At 49.2% G+C, this 18,705-nt stretch overlaps 1 protein-coding gene across 2 annotated transcripts in view; it reads right to left on the reverse strand.

The window, feature by feature from the left end:
• The window catches only part of ZC3H3 (zinc finger CCCH-type containing 3), a 204,275-nt gene that overhangs the window by 83,879 nt on the left and 101,691 nt on the right, over nucleotides 1-18,705 (reverse strand). The gene's annotated exons all lie outside the window — the stretch shown is intronic.

An 18,705-nucleotide genomic window follows, 5' to 3' on the forward strand; every position in this document is an offset into this window, starting at 1 on the left:
CCACACACCACTCCAGATAACACAGACACCACACACCGCTCCAGATAACACACAGACACCACACACCACTCCAGATAACACACAGACACCACACACCACTCCAGATAACACAGACACCACACACCACTCCAGATAACACAGACACCACACACCACTCCAGATAACACACAGACACCACACACCACTCCAGATAACACACAGACACCACACACCACTCCAGATAACACACAGACAACTCACACCCCTCCAGATAACACACAGACACCACACACCACTCCAGATAACACACAGACACCACACACCACTCCAGATAACACACAGACACCACACACCACTCCAGATAACACAGACACCACAGACCACTCCAGATAACACAGACACCACACACCACTCCAGATAACACACAGACACCACACACCACTCCAGATAACACACAGACACCACACACCACTCCAGATAACACACAGACACCACACACCACTCCAGATAACACACAGACACCACACACCACTCCAGATAACACACACCGCTCCAGATAACACACAGACACCACACACCGCTCCAGATAACACACAGACACCACACACCACTCCAGATAACACACAGACACCACACACCACTCCAGATAACACAGACACCACACACCACTCCAGATAACACACACCGCTCCAGATAACACACAGACACCACACACCGCTCCAGATAACACACAGACACCACACACCACTCCAGATAACACACAGACACCACACACCACTCCAGATAACACACAGATACCACACACCACTCCAGATAACACACACACCACTCCAGATAACACACAGACACCACACACCACTCCAGATAACACACAGACACCACACACCACTCCAGATAACACACAGACACCACACACCACTCCAGATAACACACAGACACCACACACCACTCCAGATAACACACAGACACCTCACACCACTCCAGATAACACACAGACACCACACACCGCTCCAGATAACACACAGACAACTCACACCCCTCCAGATAACACAGACACCACACACCGCTCCAGATAACACACAGACACCACACACCACTCCAGATAACACACAGACACCACACACCACTCCAGATAACACAGACACCACACACCACTCCAGATAACACACAGACACCCCACACCAATCCAGATAACACACAGACACCACACACCGCTCCAGATAACACACATACACCCCACACCGCTCCAGATAACACACACACACACCACACACCACTCCAGATAACACAGACACCACACACCACTCCAGATAACACACAGACACCACACACCACTCCAGATAACACACAGACACCACACACCACTCCAGATAACACACAGACACCACACACCACTCCAGATAACACACAGACACCACACACCACTCCAGATAACACAGACACCACACACCACTCCAGATAACACACAGACACCACTCCAGATAACACACAGACACCACACACCCCTCCAGATAACACAGACACCACACACCGCTCCAGATAACACACAGACACCACACACCACTCCAGATAACACACAGACACCACACCACTCCAGATAACACACAGACACCACACACCACTCCAGATAACACACAGACACCACACACCGCTCCAGATAACACACAGACACCACACACCGCTCCAGATAACACACACACACACCACACACCACTCCAGATAACACACAGACACCACACACCACTCCAGATAACACAGACACCACACACCACTCCAGATAACACACACCGCTCCAGATAACACACAGACACCACACACCGCTCCAGATAACACACAGACACCACACACCGCTCCAGATAACACACAGACACCATACACCACTCCAGATAACACACAGATACCACACACCACTCCAGATAACACACACACCACTCCAGATAACACACAGACACCACACACCACTCCAGATAACACAGACACCACACACCACTCCAGATAACACACAGACACCACACACCACTCCAGATAACACACAGACACCACACACCACTCCAGATAACACACAGACACCACACACCACTCCAGATAACACACAGACACCTCACACCACTCCAGATAACACACAGACACCACACACCGCTCCAGATAACACACAGACAACTCACACCCCTCCAGATAACACACAGACACCACACACCACTCCAGATAACACACAGACACCACACACCACTCCAGATAACACAGACACCACACACACCACTCCAGATAACACAGACACCACACACCACTCCAGATAACACAGACACCACACACCACTCCAGATAACACACAGACACCACACACCACTCCAGATAACACAGACACCACACACCACTCCAGATAACACAGACACCACACACACCACTCCAGATAACACAGACACCACACACCACTCCAGATAACACAGACACCACACACCACTCCAGATAACACACAGACACCACACACCACTCCAGATAACACACAGACACCACACACCACTCCAGATAACACACAGACACCACACACCACTCCAGATAACACAGACACCACACACCACTCCAGATAACACAGACACCACACACACCACTCCAGATAACACAGACACCACACACCACTCCAGATAACACACAGACACCACACACCACTCCAGATAACACAGACACCACACACCACTCCAGATAACACAGACACCACACACCACTCCTGATAACACACAGACACCACACCACTCCAGATAACAAACAGACACCACACACCACTCCAGATAACACACAGACACCACACACCACTCCAGATAACACACAGACACCACACACCACTCCAGATAACACACAGACACCACACACCGCTACAGATAACACACAGACACCACACACCACTCCAGATAACACACAGACACCACACACCACTCCAGATAACACACAGACACCACACACCACTCCAGATAACACACAGACACCACACACCGCTACAGATAACACACAGACACCACACACCACTCCAGACAACACACAGACACCACACACCACTCCAGATAACACACAGACACCACACACCACTCCAGATAACAGACACCACACACCACTCCAGATAACAGACACCACACACCACTCCAGATAACACACAGACACCACACACCACTCCAGATAACACACAGACACCACACACCACTCCAGATAACACAGACACCACACACCGCTCCAGATAACACACAGACACCACACACCGCTCCAGATAACACAGACACCACACACCACTCCAGATAACACACAGACACCACTCCAGATAACACAGACACCACACACTGCTCCAGATAACACACAGACACCACACACCACTCCAGATAACACAGACACCACACACCACTCCAGATAACACAGACACCACACACCACTCCAGATAACACAGACACCACACATCGCTCCAGATAACACACAGACACCACACACCGCTCCAGATAACACAGAGACACCACACACCACTCCAGATAACACACAGACACCACACACCACTCCAGATAACACACAGACACCACACACCGCTCCAGATAACACACAGACACCACACACCGCTCCAGATAACACAGACACCACACACCACTCCAGATAACACAGACACCACACACCACTCCAGATAACACACAGACACCACACACCGCTCCAGATAACACACAGACACCACACACCGCTCCAGATAACACAGACACCACACACCACTCCAGATAACACACAGACACCACACACCACTCCAGATAAAGCACAGACACCACAGACCACTCCAGATAACACACAGACACCACAGACCACTCCAGATAACACACAGACACCACAGACCACTCCAGATAACACACAGACACCACAGACCACTCCAGATAACACACAGACACCACACACCGCTCCAGATAACACACAGACACCACACACCACTCCAGATAAAGCACAGACACCACACACCACTCCAGATAACACACAGACACCACACACCACTCCAGATAACACACAGACACCACACACCATTCCAGATAACACACAGACACCACACACCACTCCAGATAACACAGACACCACACACCACTCCAGATAACACACAGACACCACACACCACTCCTGATAACACACAGACACCACACACCACTCCAGATAACACACAGACACCACACACCACTCCAGATAACACACACACACACCACACACCACTCCAGATAACACAGACACCACACACCACTCCAGATAACACAGACACCACACACCACTCCAGATAACACACAGACACCACACACCACTCCAGATAACACACAGACACCACACACCACTCCAGATAACACAGACACCACACACCACTCCAGATAACACACAGACACCACACACCGCTCCAGATAACACAGACACCACACACCACTCCAGATAACACACAGACACCACACACCACTCCAAATAACACACAGACACCACATACCACTCCAGATAACACACACACACCACACACCACTCCAGATAACACACACACACCACTCCAGATAACACAGACACCACACACCACTCCAGATAACACACACACACACACCACACACCACTCCAGATAACACACAGACACCACACACCACTCCAGATAACACACAGACACCACACACCACTCCAGATAACACAGACACCACACACCACTCCAGATAACACACAGACACCACACACCACTCCAGATAACACAGACACCACACACCACTCCAGATAACACACACACACCACTCCAGATAACACACAGACACCACACACCACTCCAGATAACACACACACACACACACACCACACACCACTCCAGATAACACACAGACACCACACACCACTCCAGATAACACAGACACCACACACCACTCCAGATAACACACAGACACCACACACCGCTCCAGATAACACACAGACACCACAGACCACTCCAGATAACACAGACACCACACACCGCTCCAGATAACACACAGACACCACACACCACTCCAGATAACACACAGACACCACACACCACTCCAGATAACACACAGACACCACACACCACTCCAGATAACACACAGACACCACACACCACTCCAGATAACACAGACACCACACACCGCTCCAGATAACACACAGACACCACACACCACTACAGATAACACACAGACACCACACACCACTCCAGATAACACACAGACACCACACACCACTCCAGATAACACACAGACACCACACACAACTCCAGATAACACACAGACACCACACACCACTCCAGATAACACAGACACCACAGACCACTCCAGATAACACAGACACCAAAGACCACTCCAGATAACACACAGACACCACACACCACTCCAGATAACACAGACACCACACACCACTCCAGATAACACAGACACCACACACCACTCCAGATAACACACAGACACCACACACCACTCCAGATAACACACAGACACCACACACCGCTCCAGATAACACACAGACACCACACACCACTCCAGATAACACACAGACACCACACACCGCTCCAGATAACACACAGACACCACACACCACTCCAGATAACACACAGACACCACACACCACTCCAGATAACACAGACACCACACACCGCTCCAGATAACACACAGACACCACACACCACTCCAGATAACACACAGACACCACACACCACTCCAGATAACACAGACACCACACACCACTCCAGATAACACAGACACCACACACCACTCCAGATAACACAGACACCACACACCACTCCAGATAACACACAGACACCACACACCACTCCAGATAACACACAGACACCACACACCACTCCAGATAACACACAGACAACTCACACCCCTCCAGATAACACACAGACACCACACACCACTCCAGATAACACACAGACACCACACACCACTCCAGATAACACACAGACACCACACACCACTCCAGATAACACAGACACCACAGACCACTCCAGATAACACAGACACCACACACCACTCCAGATAACACACAGACACCACACACCACTCCAAATAACACACAGACACCACACACCACTCCAGATAACACACAGACACCACACACCACTCCAGATAACACACAGACACCACACACCACTCCAGATAACACAGACACCACACACCACTCCAGATAACACACAGACACCACACACCACTCCAGATAACACAGACACCACACACCACTCCAGATAACACACAGACACCACACACCACTCCAGATAACACACAGACACCACACACCACTCCAGATAACACACAGACACCACACACCGCTCCAGATAACACATATTTAATACAGTTCAGGGTGTGTGGAAAGCTGGGTGATAATCCCTATGGTCATTAGGATGAGGTTGATACATTATATATGGTGATACACATATGGCAAATCATCATACATGACCAAGCACGAGCTCAGGCTCACTTTATAGCAGAGCATCGCTCCGTCACTATTGCATCGGGGGCTGCCCTGTATATTACTGAGGCCTGACTGGGAAATGAGAAGTGAAGGTAGAAATTAATGGTGTGATCGCTGGGGCCAAGGACCCAGGGGACACATGTGCCCTCAGCGCACTTGTCTTGTCATTGGCGACATACGCGCGCTCTCTCTCCCTCTTCCGTGTGGTTGCCGCCGCCGCTCACGCAGGAGAGTTTCATTATGGCCGGAGAATAGGAAGGGTATTAAGCGGTGGTAATGAGGGAGTCAGACAGGAGCGCGGCCCCCAGTAATAGGAGGCATGAACCGGCCTTTCAAACTCATTTCTAAAATCTATTTGAAATACGGTAGCAAATTACCCGTCTCCGCGGCGCGAAAGCCTCCAGCCAATTTACTGTGAGCAGAAGTGACAATGGAGGAATTTATCGCCATAACCTTGACTACGGCAGACACTGATCTCCATTGTTTTTTCCTCACCACGCCGGGGGGACAGGGGCAGGATGGGAAATTAACTAGAATGAAAAAGGTAGAATGGAGGGCGGCGAACGGCGAGACGGTGCTGGATGACCAGGTGTCGGTTTTATACGGAGAGGAGTCAAGAATGGAAAACTGGAGGCGGGGCTGTGACTCCTTTAATTCTAGACGGAATAAGATTTGGGAACGCCGTTATGAGTGTCAGACGCACGGAAAAAAAACTAACGCTGCTTACATAGATCTCTCGATGGAGTCTCCTCAGTGATTTAAAGGGGTACTCCAGTGGAAAGCAATTATTTTTTTAATAAACTGGTGCCAGAAAGTTAAACAGATTTGAAAATTACTTCTATATAAAAATCTTAATCCTTCCAGTACTCATCAGCTGCTGTATGCTCCACAGGAAGTTGTGTAGTTCTTTCTAGTCTGACCACAGTGCTCTCTGCTGACACCTCTGTCCATGTCAGGAACTCTCCAGAGTAGGAGGAAATCCCCATAGAAAACCTCTCCTACTCTGGACAGTTCCTGACATGGACAGAGGTGTCAGCAGAGAGCACTGTGGTCAGACTGGAAAATAACTACACAACTTCCTATGGAGCATACAGCAGCTGATAAGTACTGGAAGGATTTAGATTTCTATATAGAAGTAATTAACAAATCTGTTAAACTTTCTGGCACCAGTTCATTTGATAAAATTTACCATAAGGAGTGCAACAGAATTTTTTTTATGACAGTGCCAATATAAAAAAGATGACAATTTATTTAGTTTTTATTGTTATTTAGTGGTTAACGCAGTTTAAAAAAAAAATTTTTTTACACTTTATTAATCCCCATAAACAACTTTTATGAGCCATAAGATGTCTCAGTCTATGTTCACACAGCAGAATTTCCCCGGGATGTGGATAGCCGGAGGGTTTACCTCTGTTCCCTGGTGTCCCGACTCTGTCCTTGGCTGGACCAGGCTCTATCAATGGATCACAGAGCACACAGATCAATGAGTTCAATACAACTGATCTGTAAGAGGAATCTAAGGATTCCTCCTATAAGTCTAATAAAGTGTAAAAAAAATTTTTTTATAAAAGTTTAAAAAAAACACATTAACCCTTCCATGTTAAAAGTTCAAATCACCCCCTTTTCCTATATAAAAACATGCAAACATAATAAAAATAAACATATTTGGTATCGCTTCGTGCGTAATTGTACGACCTATTAAAATATAACATTATGTATCCCGTACAGTAAATGTAAAAAAAAATACCAAACCACAGAATTGCAATTTTTATAATATCCCAGAAAAAAAAAGTTTAAAAGTGATTAAAAAGTCAGATCAATACCAAAATGGTACCGATACAAAAAAACTGATTATGGCGCCAAAAATTAGCCCTCATACAGCCGGGTATGTGTAAAAATAATAAAGCTACAGGGGTCAAAATATAACAATTAAAAAAATTCTAAAAAGTTCTGAATTTTTTTATAATTTGTAAAACATGAAGGAAACGATACAAATCTGGTATCGCTGTAATCAGGCGACTAAAGTATCAAAACAACATGTTATCTCAACCACAAGGTAAATGGCGCAGAAAAGAAAAACACCAAATCTGCAAAATTATCTTTTACTATTTCAGTTTCACTTCACCTAATATATATTTTTTGGTCCAGAAAAATTTTTATTTAAAAATTAAAGGGATACTCCGGTGAAAAACTATTTTATTTATTTTTTATTTAATCAACTGGTGCCAGAAAGTTAAACAGATTTGTAAATTACTTCTATTAAAAAAAATCTTAATCCTTCCAGTACTATTAGCTGCTGAATACTACAGTGGAAATTCTTTTCTTTTTGAAACACAGAACTGTCTGCTGACATCACGTGCACAGTGCTCTCTGCTGACACCTCTGTCCATGTTATGAACTGTCCAGAACAGCATATGTTTGCTATGGGGATTTCCTTTTACTCTGGACAGTTCCTAAAATGGACAGAAATGTCAGCAGAGAGCACTGTGCTTGTGATGCCAGCAGAGAGCTCTGTGTTTCAAACGGAAAAGAATTTCCACTGTAGTATTCAGCAGCTAATAAGTACAGGAAGGATTAAGATTTTTTTATAGAAGTAATTTACAAATCTGTTTAACTTTCTGGCACCAGTTGATTTGAAAAAAATTAAAAGTTTTTCATTGGAGTACCCCTTTAAAAGGTATCCTTATAGTAGGTAGTTATGGATATTGTAGGGCGAGGAGGAAAAAATCAGAGCGTAAAAGCAAAAATTGTCCCAGACAAGTGGATTGTCATGAGGGACAAGTAGATTTTGCTCCATTTTAGTCCCGGGGACAAGTACCGTATTTTTTGCCGTATAAGACGCACTTTTTCTTCCCCAAAACTGGGGGGGAAAAGTCAGTGCGTCTTATACAGCGAATACACACCTATCGCGGCGGTCCCTGATCGCGGTGATGCCCTGTATTAACCCTTCAGATGCGGTGATCAAAGCTGACCGCCGCGTCTGAAGGGAAAGTGACACTAACCCGGCTGTTCAGCGATTTCACCGCGGCGTCCCGAACAGCCCGACTGAATAGCCGGGTTAGTGCTTACAGGACACCGGGAGGGACCTTACCTGCCTCCTCAGTGTCTTCTCCGTTCAGGGATCCCCTGTATGGCCGGCGCTCTCCTTCCTCATCATCACGTCGTCGCGTACGTGCGTCGGTGTGCGTAACGACGTGATGGCGGCGATGGAGAGCGAAGATACCCGGCCGGCAGCAGAGACGTTCCGGAGCGACGGGGACAAGGCGACAGCGATGGAGCGACATCCAGGGCAGCGGTGACGGGTCCGGAGCGGCGGGGACACGTGAGTATTACCTCCTATGCAGTGGTCTTCAATCTGCGGACCTCCAGATGTTGCAAAACTACAACTCCCAGCATGCCCGGACAGCCGTTGGCTGTCCGGGCATGCTGGGAGTTGTAGTTTTGCATCATCTGGAGGACTGTATTATATAGATCACTGAACTAGACAGATAAACCCTTCAGAACTTAAAGGGGTACAAGATTTTTAAAACATTTTCTTAATCCTTCCAGTACATTTTAGAAGCTGTATGTTACAGTGGAAATTCTTTTCTTTTTGAATTTCTTTTTTTTCTTGACCACATTGCTCTCTGCTGACACCTGATGCCCGTATCAGGAACTGTCCAGAGCAGGAGGAAATCCCCAAAGCAAACCTATGCTGCTCTGGACAGTTCCTGATATGGACAAAGGTGTCAGCAGAGAGCACTGTGGACAACACAAAAAAGAAATTCAAAAAGAAAAGAATTTCCTCTGTAGCATACAGCTGCTAAAAAGTACTGGAAGGGTAAAGAATTTTTTTTTTTTTTTATAGAAGTCATTTATATTGATATAATCAATATAAATCAATTATATTGATTTAAAAAACAAAATGTTTTCCACCGGAGTACCTCTTTAAAGGGGTACTCTAAAGAAGAAGAAAAAAAAACGTTTTAAAATCCACGAGTGGTAATTAATTCTATTTAAAAAATTCCTAATCCTTCCAGTACTTATCAGCTGCTGTATGCTCCACAGAAAGTTAGGTAGTTCTTTCCAGTCTGACCACTTGGCCCTCTGCCGCCACCTCTGTCCATGTCAGGAACTGTCTAGAGGAGGTTTGCTATGGGGATTTGCTCCTGCTCTGGACAGTTCCTGATATGGACAGAGGTGGTAGCAGAGAGCACTGTGGTCAGATTGGAAAGAACTACACAACTTCCTGTGGAGCTTACAGCAGCTGAGAAGTACTGGAAGGATTCAAAATTTTAAGTCGAAGTAATTTACAAATCTGTATAGCTTTCTGGAATCAATTGATTTGAAAATGTGTTATTCTTCCAGAGTACCCCTTTATGGGTACAAACAGATACTATACATTCACTGACAGCAAGCAGAGGTGATGACATGGTGAGTAGTAGAATGTATATTAGAAAGTTGCAGAGAACTTCATTACATAATGATGGATGTTAATTCCTCAGACCAGGGGAGAGATCCTAAGTGGCACCATGAGATGGGTCTGGGACACGAAAGGTTAAAGCAGACAATGGTGGCGACATTGGTGCTGTCACTCGTTGGCGCCTCACCGTATCGCTACGTACACAGCGCATACCGCGGCATACATCATTAACTTTAAATTATACTGAAAACCGGCAGTAGGAAACGCATTGGAGGCGCCGGTCCAAGAATCTCCGAGGAAATGCTGACAGGGCCGAGAGTCTCCGATACGCGCAGCACGTAATCCCGGCGCCCACTACGTGCCAATCCCGACTCACACCACATCACACATTCACAGGAGCGGCGCTTCATTATCAGGAACGTGATAGGAAACTCACATTATATCCGGAACATTGTATCTAAGAGAGGACCCTCGGGGGCCACAGGGCATCCACTGCAGCTGAAGCCCCCAAATCAAAGGAGGACCCCTATATATAGGTGACCCCGAAACCTACACATCACAGGGAAAGGTCAACACTTATCCTGATATCACATCCTCTGGACGTCCCCCGCTCACACTATATATTCCCATATACCCCCCCCCCCCCCCCCCATATCTGGATATCACATCCTCTGGACGTCCCCCGCTCACACTATATATTCCCATATACCCCCCCCCCCCCATATCCTGATATCACATCCCCTGGACGTCCCCCGCTCACACTATATATTCCCGTATACCCCCCCCCCCCCCCATATCCTGATATCACATCCCCTGGACGTCCCCCGCTCACACTATATATTCCCATATACCCCCATATCCTGATATCACATCCCCTGGACGTCCCCCGCTCACACTATATATTCCCATATACCCCCATATCCTGATATCACATCCTCTGGACGTCCCCCGCTCACACTATATATTCCCATATACCCCCCATATCCTGATATCACATCCCCTGGACGTCCCCCGCTCACACTATATATTCCCGTATACCCCCCCCCCCCCATATCCTGATATCACATCCCCTGGACGTCCCCCGCTCACACTATATATTCCCATATACCCCCATATCCTGATATCACATCCCCTGGACGTCCCCGCTCACACTATATATTCCCATATACCCCCATATCCTGATATCACATCCCCTGGATGTCCCCCGCTCACACTATATATTCCCATATACCCCATATCCTGATATCACATCCTCTGGACGTCCCCCGCTCACACTATATATTCCCATATACCCCCATATCCTGATATCACATCCTCTGGACGTCCCCCGCTCACACTATATATTACCATATACCCCCCCATATCCTGATAGCACATCCCCTGGACGTCCCCCGCTCACACTATATATTCCCATATACCCCCCATATCCTGATATCACATCCTCTGGACGTCCCCCGCTCACACTATATATTCCATATACCCCCATATCCTGATATCACATCCCCTGGACGTCCCCCGCTCACACTATATATTCCCATATACCCCCATATCCTGATATCACATCCTCTGGACGTCCCCCGCTCACACTATATATTCCCATATACCCCATATCCTGATATCACATCCCCTGGACGTCCCCCGCTCACACTATATATTCCCATATACCCCATATCCTGATATCACATCCTCTGGACGTCCCCCGCTCACACTATATATTCCCATATACCCCCATATCCTGATATCACATCCTCTGGACGTCCCCCGCTCACACTATATATTCCCATATACCCCCATATCCTGATATCACATCCTCTGGACGTCCCCCGCTCACACTATATATTACCATATACCCCCCCATATCCTGATATCACATCCCCTGGACGGCCCCCGCTCACACTATATATTCCCATATACCCCCATATCCTGATATCACATCCTCTGGACGTCCCCCGCTCACACTATATATTCCCATATACCCCCCATATCCTGATATCACATCCCCTGGACGTCCCCCGCTCACACTATATATTCCTATATACCCCCATATCCTGATATCACATCCCCTGGACGTCCCCCGCTCACACTATATATTCCATATACCCCCATATCCTGATATCACATCCCCTGGACGTCCCCCGCTCACACTATATATTCCCATATACCCCCATATCCTGATATCACATCCTCTGGACGTCCTCCGCTTACACTATATATTCCCATATACCCCCCATATCCTGATATCACATCCTCTGGACGTCCCCCGCTCACACTATATATTCCCATATACCCCCATATCCTGATATCACATCCCCTGGACGTCCCCCGCTCATACTATATATTCCCATATACCCCCCATATCCTGATATCACATCCTCTGGACGTCCCCCCCGCTCACACTATATATTCCCATATACCCCCCATATCCTGATATCACATCCTCTGGACGTCCCCCGCTCACACTATATATTCCCATATCCCCCCATATCCTGATATCACATCCTCTGGACGTCCCCCGCTCACACTATATATTCCCATATACCCCCCATATCCTGATATCACATCCTCTGGACGTCCCCCGCTCACACTATATATTCCCATATACCCCCCATATCCTGATATCACATCCTCTGGACGTCCCCCGCTCACACTATATATTCCCATATACCCCCATATCCTAATATCACATCCACTGGATGTCCCCCGCTCACACTATATATTCCCATATACCCCCATATCCTGATATCACATCCTCTGGACGTCCCCCGCTCATACTATATATTCCCATATACCCCCATATCCTGATATCACATCCCCTGGACGTCCTCCGCTTACACTATATATTCCCATATACCCCCCATATCCTGATATCACATCCTCTGGACGTCCCCCGCTCACACTATATATTCCCATATACCCCCCATATCCTGATATCACATCCTCTGGACGTCCCCCGCTCACACTATATATTCCCATATACCCCCATATCCTGATATCACATCCTCTGGACGTCCCCCGCTCACACTATATATTCCCATATACCCCCCATATCCTGATATCACATCCCCCGGACGTCCCCCGCTTACACTATATATTCCCATATACCCCCCATATCCTGATATCACATCCTCTGGACGTCCCCCGCTCATACTATATATTCCCATATACCCCCCATATCCTGATATCACATCCTCTGGACGTCCCCCGCTCACACTATATATTCCCATATACCCCCCATATCCTGATATCACATCCTCTGGACGTCCCCCGCTCACACTATATATTCCCATATACCCCCATATCCTGATATCACATCCCCTGGACGTCCCCCGCTCCCACTATATATTCCCATATACCCCCCATATCCTGATATCACATCCCCTGGACGTCCCCCGCTCACACTTTATATTCCCATATACCCCCCATATCCTGATATCACATCCCCTGGACGTCCCCCGCTCACACTATATATTCCCATATACCCCCCATATCCTGATATCACATCCCCTGGACGTCCCCCGCTCACACTATATATTCCCATATACCCCCCATATCCTGATATCACATCCCCTGGACGTCCCCCGCTCACACTATATATTCCCATATACCCCCATATCCTGATATCACATCCCCTGGACGTCCCCCGCTCACACTATATATTCCCATATACCCCCATATCCTGATATCACATCCTCTGGACGTCCCCCGCTCACACTATATATTCCTATATAGCCCCATATCCTGATATCACATCCCCTGGACGTCCCCCGCTCACACTATATATTCCCATATACCCCCCATATCCTGATATCACATCCTCTGGACGTCCCCCACTCACACTATATATTCCTATATACCCCCATATCCTGATATCCCATCCCCTGGACGTCCCCCGCTCACACTATATATTCCCATATACCCCATATCCTGATATCACATCCCCTGGACGTCCCCCCGCTCACACTATATATTCCCATATACCCCCATATCCTGATATCACATCCTCTGGACGTCCCCCGCTCACACTATATATTCCCATATACCCCCCATATCCTGATATCACATCCCCTGGACGTCCCCCGCTCACACTATATATTCCCATATACCCCCATATCCTGATATCACATCATCTGGACGTCCCCCGCTCACACTATATATTCCCATATACCCCCCATATCCTGATATCACATCCCCTGGACGTCCCCCGCTCACACTATATATTCCCATATACCCCCCATATCCTGATATCACATCCTCTGGACGTCCCCCCCGCTCACACTATATATTCCCATATACCCACATATCCTGATATCCCATCCCCTGGACGTCCCCCGCTCACACTATATATTCCTATATACCCCCATATCCTGATATCCCATCCCCTGGACGTCCCCCGCTCACACTATATATTCCCATATACCCCCCATATCCTGATATCACATCCTCTGGACGTCCCCCGCTCACACTATATATTCCCATATACCCCCCATATCCTGATATCACATCCTCTGGACGTCCCCCGCTCACACTATATATTCCCATATACCCCCCATATCCTGATATCACATCCTCTGGACGTCCCCCGCTCACACTATATATTCCCATATACCCCCCCATATCCTGATATCACATCCCCTGGACGTCCCCCGCTCACACTATATATTCCCATATACCCCCATATCCTGATATCACATCCTCTGGACGTCCCCCCCGCTCACACTATATATTCCCATATACCCCCCCATATCCTGATATCACATCCCCTGGACGTCCCCCGCTCACACTATATATTCCCATATACCCCCCATATCCTGATATCACATCCTCTGGACGTCCCCCGCTCACACTATATATTCCCATATACCCCCATATCCTGATATCACATCCCCTGGACGTCCCCCGCTCACACTATATATTCCCATATACCACCATATCCTGACATCACATCCTCTGGACGTCCCCCGCTCACACTATATATTCCAATATACCCCCATATCCTGATATCACATCCCCTGGACGTCCCCCGCTCACACTATATATTCCCATATACCCCCCCATATCCTGATATCACATCCTCTGGACGTCCCCCGCTCACACTATATATTCCCATATACCCCAATATCCTGATATCACATCCCCTGGACGTCCCCCGCTCACACTATATATTCCCATATGTAGATGGCGGTGGTGTGTGGTGCTGTAGATGGGGGCGGTGTGTGGAGCTGTAGATGGTGTGTGGAGCTGTAGATGGCGGTGGTGTGTGAAGCTGTAGATGCCGGTGGTGTGTGGAGCTGTAGATGGCGGTGGTGTGTGGAGCTGTAGATGGCGGAGGTGTGTGAAGCTGTAGATGGCGGTGGTGTGTGGTGCTGTAGATGGCGGAGGTGTGTGAAGCTGTAGATGGCGGTAGTGTGTGGCGCTGTAGAAGACTGTGGGGTGTGGTGCTGTAGATGGCGGTGTTGTGTGGAGCTGTAGATGGTGTGTGGAGCTGTAGATGATGGTGGGGTGTGGAGCTGTAGATGGCGGTGGTGTGTGGTGCTGTAGATGGCGGAGGTGTGTGAAGCTGTAGATGGCGGTGGTGTGTGGGGCTGTAAATGGCGGCGGTGTGTGGAGCTGTAGATGGCGGTGGTGTGTGGAGCTGTAGATGGCGGTGGTGTGTGGTGCTGTAGATGGTGGTGGTGTGTGGTGCTGTAAATGGCGGAGGTGTGTGAAGCTGTAGATGGCGGTGGTGTGTGGGGCTGTAGATGGCGGCGGTGTGTGGAGCTATAGATGGCGGCGATGTGTGGAGCTGTAGATGGCGGTGGTGTGTGGAGCTGTAGATGGCGGTGGTGTGTGGAGCTGTAGATGGTGGTGGTGTGTGGCGCTGTAGAAGACTGTGGGGTGTGGTGCTGTAGATGGCGGTGTTGTGTGGAGCTGTAGATGGTGTGTGGAGCTGTAGATGATGGTGGGGTGTGGAGCTGTAGATGGCGGTGGTGTGTGGTGCTGTAGATGGCGGAGGTGTGTGAAGCTGTAGATGGCGGTGGTGTGTGGTGCTGTAGATGGCGGAGGTGTGTGAAGCTGTAGATGGCGGTAGTGTGTGGCGCTGTAGAAGACTGTGGGGTGTGGTGCTGTAGATGGCGGTGTTGTGTGGAGCTGTAGATGGTGTGTGGAGCTGTAGATGATGGTGGGGTGTGGAGCTGTAGATGGCGGTGGTGTGTGGTGCTGTAGATGGCGGAGGTGTGTGAAGCTGTAGATGGCGGTGGTGTGTGGGGCTGTAAATGGCGGCGGTGTGTGGAGCTGTAGATGGCGGTGGTGTGTGGAGCTGTAGATGGCGGTGGTGTGTGGTGCTGTAAATGGCGGAGGTGTGTGAAGCTGTAGATGGCGGTGGTGTGTGGGGCTGTAGATGGCGGCGGTGTGTGGAGCTATAGATGGCGGCGATGTGTGGAGCTGTAGATGGCGGTGGTGTGTGGAGCTGTAGATGGCGGTGGTGTGTGGAGCTGTAGATGGTGGTGGTGTGTGGCGCTGTAGAAGACTGTGGGGTGTGGTGCTGTAGATGGCGGTGTTGTGTGGAGCTGTAGATGGCGGTGGTGTGTGGTGCTGTAGATGGTGGTGGTGTGTGGTGCTGTAAATGGCGGAGGTGTGTGAAGCTGTAGATGGCGGTGGTGTGTGGGGCTGTAGATGGCGGCGGTGTGTGGAGCTATAGATGGCGGCGATGTGTGGAGCTGTAGATGGCGGTGGTGTGTGGAGCTGTAGATGGCGGTGGTGTGTGGAGCTGTAGATGGTGGTGGTGTGTGGCGCTGTAGAAGACTGTGGGGTGTGGTGCTGTAGATGGCGGTGTTGTGTGGAGCTGTAGATGGTGTGTGGAGCTGTAGATGATGGTGGGGTGTGGAGCTGTAGATGGCGGTGGTGTGTGGTGCTGTAGATGGCGGAGGTGTGTGAAGCTGTAGATGGCGGTGGTGTGTGGTGCTGTAGATGGCGGAGGTGTGTGAAGCTGTAGATGGCGGTAGTGTGTGGCGCTGTAGAAGACTGTGGGGTGTGGTGCTGTAGATGGCGGTGTTGTGTGGAGCTGTAGATGGTGTGTGGAGCTGTAGATGATGGTGGGGTGTGGAGCTGTAGATGGCGGTGGTGTGTGGTGCTGTAGATGGCGGAGGTGTGTGAAGCTGTAGATGGCGGTGGTGTGTGGGGCTGTAAATGGCGGCGGTGTGTGGAGCTGTAGATGGCGGTGGTGTGTGGAGCTGTAGATGGCGGTGGTGTGTGGTGCTGTAAATGGCGGAGGTGTGTGAAGCTGTAGATGGCGGTGGTGTGTGGGGCTGTAGATGGCGGCGGTGTGTGGAGCTATAGATGGCGGCGATGTGTGGAGCTGTAGATGGCGGTGGTGTGTGGAGCTGTAGATGGCGGTGGTGTGTGGAGCTGTAGATGGTGGTGGTGTGTGGCGCTGTAGAAGACTGTGGGGTGTGGTGCTGTAGATGGCGGTGTTGTGTGGAGCTGTAGATGGTGTGTGGAGCTGTAGATGATGGTGGGGTGTGGAGCTGTAGATGGCGGTGGTGTGTGGTGCTGTAGATGGCGGAGGTGTGTGAAGCTGTAGATGGCGGTGGTGTGTGGGGCTGTAAATGGCGGCGGTGTGTGGAGCTGTAGATGGCGGTGGTGTGTGGAGCTGTAGATGGCGGTGGTGTGTGGTGCTGTAGATGGTGGTGGTGTGTGGTGCTGTAGATGGCGGAGGTGTGTGAAGCTGTAGATGGCGGTGGTGTGTGGGGCTGTAGATGGCGGCGGTGTGTGGAGCTGTAGATGGCGGCGGTGTGTGGAGCTGTAGATGGCGGTGGTGTGTGGTGCTGTAGATGGCGGTGGTGTGTGGAGCTGTAGATGGTGGTGGTGTGTGGAGCTGTAGATGGCGGTGGTGTGTGGAGCTGT

The sequence above is a fragment of the Hyla sarda genome, chromosome 5, assembly GCF_029499605.1.
Source record: "Hyla sarda isolate aHylSar1 chromosome 5, aHylSar1.hap1, whole genome shotgun sequence".
Taxonomy (NCBI): domain Eukaryota; kingdom Metazoa; phylum Chordata; class Amphibia; order Anura; family Hylidae; genus Hyla; species Hyla sarda.